Source organism: Octodon degus, unplaced genomic scaffold (assembly GCF_000260255.1).
Source record: "Octodon degus isolate 3935 unplaced genomic scaffold, OctDeg1.0 scaffold00113, whole genome shotgun sequence".
Taxonomy (NCBI): Eukaryota; Metazoa; Chordata; class Mammalia; order Rodentia; family Octodontidae; genus Octodon; species Octodon degus.
In genome coordinates this window covers 134,704-141,678 of record NW_004524689.1, presented here as the reverse complement: position 1 = coordinate 141,678, position 6,975 = coordinate 134,704, and positions in this window count along the sequence as shown.

Sequence of the window (6,975 nt, the reverse complement as noted above, 5' to 3'; positions counted from 1 at the left end):
GCTAATTGGTGGTTGTGGCACACATGCAGAGGCCATCACAGCTGGGCAGAGGCCAAGGGTTACCTGTGTGCCACAGCCCTAATCAGCCTACCAAAGACAGGCCTCTTGGGTTTGCTGGCCCTGTGCTCAGGCCTCCTGTGCCTCACTCTAGAAGCACAGGCTCCGATCTGACAACCCCTACCCCACCTTTTATGGCCCTGCTGTCCTATTCAGGCATGCTTGGGGGACAGAAGGCCATTTCTGGGTTTCTGTCTGGTCTGGGGGCCCACCAAGCTCACCCTCTGGGCCACAGGCTCTCCATCTCATCTGCCCACCCCCCTTCCCTGGCTTAACAGGGGTCATTATAGCCTTTCCCCATTTCTCATGGTAGTAGATTCCTGCCTGGGACCAGGCTTTATGACCAATAGGATATACTCTGAATATTTGCCCTGCCTGGTTCGTGCATCCCACCTTCCTCTGCACATTTCAAACTGGAGCAGAGGCCAGAGAGAGAGAGAGAGAGAGAGAGAGAGAGAGAGAGAGAGAGAGAGAGAGAGAGAAGGAATCCTCCCAGTCTGGCATGTGCCCACAGGGAGCACAGAACACAGGAGCCAACACACTTTCTGCAGACCTGTCTCAAAGGTGCCTCACTGTCGCTGCTCTGGGTCCCCCTGCTCAGGGCCCTCTGCTGCTGGGCTGAGGCCAGAGCCCAAGCCACTGGGAGGGGGAGGAGGGTCATAAATAACCTGAGGGCAGCAGTGGTGCAGACGGTGACCTGAGATTCCTGGGGGAGCTTGAGGGCAGATGCACCGGCCTTTGCCCCTAGTGACTGCTCCAGCCTTGACCTACCCTGGAGTGCCTGCCTCTTAGGGACCCCCTTACCCCGCCATTCATCAATCAATCAACTATTTATTGTGCTCCAGATGTGATATAAACCCAGAAGAGAGAGCCCTGAGGTGGGAAGATGGCGATGGAGAGGAAAGCAGCTGACAGTAGAGTGCAGGTGTAGGGACAGAGGAGGTGCAGGTGAATGGAGTCCTGGCTTGCTCCTCGTCTGCTTTCCTGAGCTCATAGGTCTGGTGATAAGGGGCTGCATATAGGGGAAGCAGGCCCAGACCCACACAGACCAGGGACAAGGAGTCCATAAGGATAGTATATGGCCACGGCAGTGGGCCAAATAACGTTAAACCCTGAGGAAGTACACTTGGGTACCCATGTGCCAGCCACTAGTCAATGCCCACAGACTCAACACATATTAGACAGCAGTCACGGGCATGCACTCCTAAATGCCAGCATAGTGGCTCCTGAATCTGCACCTGCAGGACAGTTGCATGGTACCTTTGATGCCCACACAGCTTAGGCACCAGCACAAACATAGACAAGATATATAACTTACATAAGCAGACAAACCTGACAAATACTGAGATCTGGACATGAAACACAGAAAAAAGACACCAGCGCCAGATGGACCCAGGTGCAAAATGTTCATCTGCCAAAATAGGATATAGGACACAAGGGTCTAATTGGCAGCACTGTTGGACACTGAAAGATTAACCTAAAAGGTCAGGGGTTAGTGATAAACCAGCTGGGACCCCTGAGACATTCCTGTAGAGTGGCCAGAAACTCTAGGAGTGTGCTTCTGGCCCTAGTCAGACAGAGGGAAGCTGCCCTGCTGAAACATGCTGAGCCTTTGACTGGATGTGAGCTGGCCATGGGCCATGTAACATCTCTCAGGAGGCAGGGAGGTATTGTTGAGGCCAAACTGTCCACTGACCTTAATCTCTGTCACTTGGGGGAAAGAGGTAGGGCCTCAGTTAAACCTTACCCTCCTTCCAGGTTTGTACTCATGGTCTCCCAGATGTGTACACACAGGGATCTCAGTAGACACCCTCAGAACTAGGGTGTCTAGGTCATTGCTAGTCGTACCATGTTATGATCAAGTGTGCCAGTCCATGCGGTGATCCCAACACCAGTGCAGTGATGCCCATGAGCTGGACACACTTAGTGGCACCTCAGTGCAGAACAGAAGCCTCTTCCAGACACAGAAGCTACTGATCTGGCAGCATGGGCAGGAGCCCTCAGTCTTGGCTCCACACAATTAGCCTCAAGGAGGAGCAAAGATAGCTCCTGTCCACTGTGGGAGGAGGGACAGCTCCTGCCTTAGATCAGCTTTCCAGGTTCTGTGGTCCTACCTGGATGTAAGCTATGCTGCAGGCTGAATCAGGTGGTTCAGAGGTGGCTCCTACACAGACCAAAGCCTCAGACCCTCCTAGTCACACTGCATGAGCCAGCCTTCTCTTTTTCTCAGATCTGTGTTTCCCATCTGGCAGGTGGTGCTCAAAATCCCTGATTCCTCTTGGGCCTGGATCACAGCAGTCAGGGCAAAGGTGCCCAGGTTATGCAGGGCAGGTGACTGCCAGGGCTCTGCATACCCCAGGCAGCTCCTCCATAAAATGGACCTGAAGTACAGAAGCTGAAGGACCTCCATTCTTTTGAGGCCAAGTAAAGGGAATGAGGTTGAGTTCTCCAGGGCCCCTGGGAGCCTTAATGTCTGCCCAGGGAGCGGGCATGGAGTCTGGTTCTGTCCTTCCATTCCCCATGGACAGAAATGGCTGCAGTCTGAGTAGTGGAGTTATAGTCCATGGGAGCAGCTTCTGGGTTGATGTGGGACTACAGCTCAGGGCCGCCACCTCTCTTGGCTCAAGCTAGCATAGGTGGGAGCATGGTGGGAGGCCAGGGACCTGCCAGAACTGAGCAATATGAAGTCCTCAGGCTCAGTCTCACATGGTCCATGTTCCAGGAGTATGCAAAGGCTAAGAGAGGGCCAAGAGGCTCAATGTACTCATATCAGTTGGTCATAGGTGTGAGGGACATCTGTGTACTCACAGGGTCTGCACTTCCTTCCTGCCATTCACTTCAGCTCATGCTGATCCCATGGGAAGGCCTCAGGGATTCTTGTTCCTCATTCTGGGGGCATTAGTCTGCCAAAGCTCACTCTGCATCCTCTGGCCTGGGCAGACCTTGAGCACTTGGGCCAGACAGAGGCAGCAGGCTGTGCTGTCTTTAGAGCTTTAGGGCAGAGGTTAGTATCCAAAGAGAAGTAGGAGTGGGCATGAAGAAGAAATGGGCTCTGCCAGTCTGCCAGGTAGAAGAAAGAGGGCATTCTCCCAATGTGGTGTGCACAACTGTCATCCCAGCCACTTGGGAGCCTGAGGTAGCCTTATTTAAAATTTTTAAAAGTGTTAGGAACGTAGCTCAGTGGTAGAACACTTGCCTAGCAATTCCCAGGGCTGCAAAAGGTGGGGCCATCCCAGTGAGTTACTGCATACAGAAAGTTTGAAAGCCAAGAGGAACGGAGTGTGGGGCTGCAGGGAAGAGATAAAAGCTACAAGGGGCATATGGCTAAATGTGCTTTTCAGAGACTCTCTGAAAGGCTGCAGATGGGACACTAGTATGGTCAGGGCTGGGCCCAGCTCATAACCACGAAGGTATAGCCCAGGGTGGGTGTTGGAATCTCTGAGCCACTTCTAGCCCAGTGTGGCCACTTAACCCTGGGTAGCCCCACTGCTTGCCTGCTTCCATCAGCTACCACCAGCTCTGGTGGAATTCTGCATACTTTGTTTGTTTTTGTGACAGTATCTCACTATGTAGCCTAGGCTGCCCTCAAATTCAGGTCCTGCCTCAGCCACCTGAATGCTGGGATTATAGACACATGTCACCTTACCCAGCTCTCTGCATATATTCTTGTCTACAGAATCCAGAGCATTTGACCATAGGTACCCTCATCAGATAGAGCTCTAGGGAGGATCTGGGCCGGGATAAAAATCCTGTCTTTAGCAGGCACATCCCAGACTTGGTGGTGAGATTGGAGTATGAGGGTACCGCATGGGATGTAGTACTGAGGGCCTTGCCTGCAATACAGAGATGACACAGAGGACCCTGTGGACATGGTTTGGGGCAGACAGAGGTCACAGTGCTGCTTGCTGGCCCAAGGTATCCTGACTTCTGTGCATGTTCCAGTGGTCTTATTCTCTGGGGCCTGAGAAGATACAACTCCAGTGCAGAGGAAGCAACCAGATTAGAACCTCAAAACTTAGCCCAAGTTGCCTGGTAATGATGTTGACTGCCTCCTAGGTAATGTCCAGTAGATGTGCAAGAAGAAACTGATGGTCACCTTCCAGGAGGCAGGACTGGCTTCAAACCAAGTGCCCTCTGGATCCACCCACAAGTCACAGGCCCTTGTCCCTCTATGGCCTCTGTGCTGTGTACACAGAACCATATGGCTCGGAGCCCCGGTGAACACCCAGGCACCTCCACATGGGACTTGACACAGTGGCACTGAGGTTACTCCCTCACGCAGCTCTGGCTGCTTCCAAGGGAGCCTTATGCCCAGTGAGCAGGTCAGGGGCCACTGATGGGCTCAGAAGACATGCTAGTACACCCATTTGCTCTGCCATACCCTCTTAGAGTTTCTTTATGCAATGAAACTTGGGCCCAAGCAATGTATAGGGTTGTGCTATGTAGTTGCTAGATACTGTGTGATTTTACACTCTGCTTGATGGAGTTACACCTTTGAATCAGCCACACTGGGAAGAGAGCCCGCGTCAGGGTCAGTAGAGGTACAGGTGTCATTTTGCATCAGTTTCTTGTGTTGTTGATTTTCAGAGGAGTAAGCTTAGATGGACAATGAGTTTATCTTGTTTCCCATCACAAGTCAGCTCCAGAAAGACTGAGCCTGAACCAACCCAGGCAAAGTCCTAGGTTCCTGTTACCAATGGGCCCCTCCCCTCGTGGCAGATTGTCAGTGACAGCTTCTTAGACTACACTGGTGCTTTGTGTGGGTGGGTGTCCTGTGAGAGGTGTGGGGGTGAGTATTCCATAATCCACTGGAGCCATCTCATCTCTGTGCTCTGCTGAGGGTCACAATAGGGTAATCCAAAGAGGTACAGGGCTGGGGAGATGGCTCAGTGGAATAAGCGCTTCCCTGTCAAACACAAGGGCCTGAGTTCAATTCCTGGTTCTGCCAAAAAAACAAAAACCAAAACCAAAAACCAAAAACCAAACCAAAACAACAACAAAAAAACAAACCCAAAGAGGTACAGCCCCAGAAGCAGGTGGGCTGAGTGCCTTCACAGAGTCAGATCCTGGCCTTCGTCCTGCTGGTCTGCCATGGGAAAGGCACACATGTGCTCGTAGGCACATGTTTGTACACTTGCATGCGCACGGAGGTTCTGTTGGGTGCAACCCCTTGATGGCCAGCCTACTGTCTAATTGCAGCTGCTCACTCAGGTAGCATGCTCCCTCTAGAGGTGTGGTTGGGGTCTGCAGGCTCTTGTAGCTCAGGGCCTTCGGACCTGGCTTGTGACGACAGGAGGGCTCAGGGACCTGGGGACCATGCAGCCTCCAGAACAGTGCAGTACATGACAGCAGAGTCCTACTCCCCAGCCCAGCCCAGCCTGTAATACTGAGGCCAAGACCAATAAAACACTAACCTCACAGGAGACAGCTTTATCTTGTTGATCGGAAGTCTGCCAACCCAATTTATGATGGAACATAAGATCTCCAAATCTGAATTTATGTGCCGTAGTACAATGAGAGGTCAATGAGATTGAAAGTGGGTTTGTGAAAGGACTCTAGCAGCTTGCAGAATACCTCAGCCCATATCCTAGGCCCAAGGGAGGGATGACCCAGACACAGCAGCAAGGCAGAGGAGAGGGCAAATGGGTGCCTTTGAGGTGTGCTGTGAGGGGATACAAGACAGGGTTAGCCAGGACCATTGTGCTGAAGACGACAGACCGTGAGAGAGGGGTAGGCCCCAGTTCTGAGAACAGTCATAGACAGAGATCTAACCCTGACCCAATGTCCCCTCATGGAATAGGGTTGCTTTGTATGCACATAAACTCACCCCTTGCCTCCTCTCAACCCCTCTGTCCTTGTCACCCATAGAGTCTTGGGGGAAGGTGGGTGAGGGTCTGCTCTGTGAGGGCCTGGGCACTTGGCCAATAGAGGCTGGCTTTCTGAGCTCAGGATAGACCCTGACTTCAGGATTTATACAAATAAACGAAATGAAAAGTGCTGGCAGCCTTGATCTGATTACAGTCATTCATTCTCTAGTCGTTAATAATTTGTGCAATAAAGGATTGTGGCCATTCCAGGGAGGGGGAGGCTGTGTCTCAGTCCTCCCTCGGCGCCAGCTTCAGGAGCTGGAAACATAAATTATTAGTTTCTTATCACTCGGGCCTCCATCGCTCATGCTGCCAGGACCTGGTGGGAGCTGGGGGAGGTCCTGCTGCCCAACCCTGCCATTTCTGAGCTGCTGCTCACAGACTCTGAGTGGAGACGTTGGGTAAGGCCCTTTGTTACCCAGCCCTGCCCCTCAGGGAGCTGTGACCCCTACAGCTGCAGTAGGCAGCTAGGAGGAGGGGATGAAGTACTTGTCCTCTGAGCCTTAGACTCTCTGTAAATGAAGCCAAAACACTAGCTCATGATGCAGCCTCACAGGCCTGGCCACAGCACTTGCTTCATGAGGGGAGGTTCTTAGCATTAATGCGCTCACTGGTAGTGGCCCAGATACCTGGGCCTGAGCCCTGGCCAGGAGAGGGAAGTGAGTGTGGAGTGCCTGTGCCCCTGGTGGACTCAGAGCTTATCCCTGAGGGTGAGCGCCTGCAGAAGTGGGTTGCTGTCTTCCTTTGCCAGCCTTAGCGGTAGGCTGGCATAGAGCACATAGTCTCCACATGGGGCTGGTGCTGTTGGAGAAGGGCACAAGTGTGTATATGTGTGGGGGGCATGCTATAGGAGCCTTCTGAAGCTCTTTGCGCGCACTGTGCCATACTCTCCGGGTGGGGTTACTGAGATATATGGATAGAGCCTAAACTCGAAGCTCACAGCCCAGAGCTCCAGCCCCAGTGGTGACCAAGCGGATTCCAGCATCATAGAAGTGAATGTCCTCCTCCACTGCTCCCAGCCTGCCTTGGGCAGTCTCCTTTTCTCACCTCA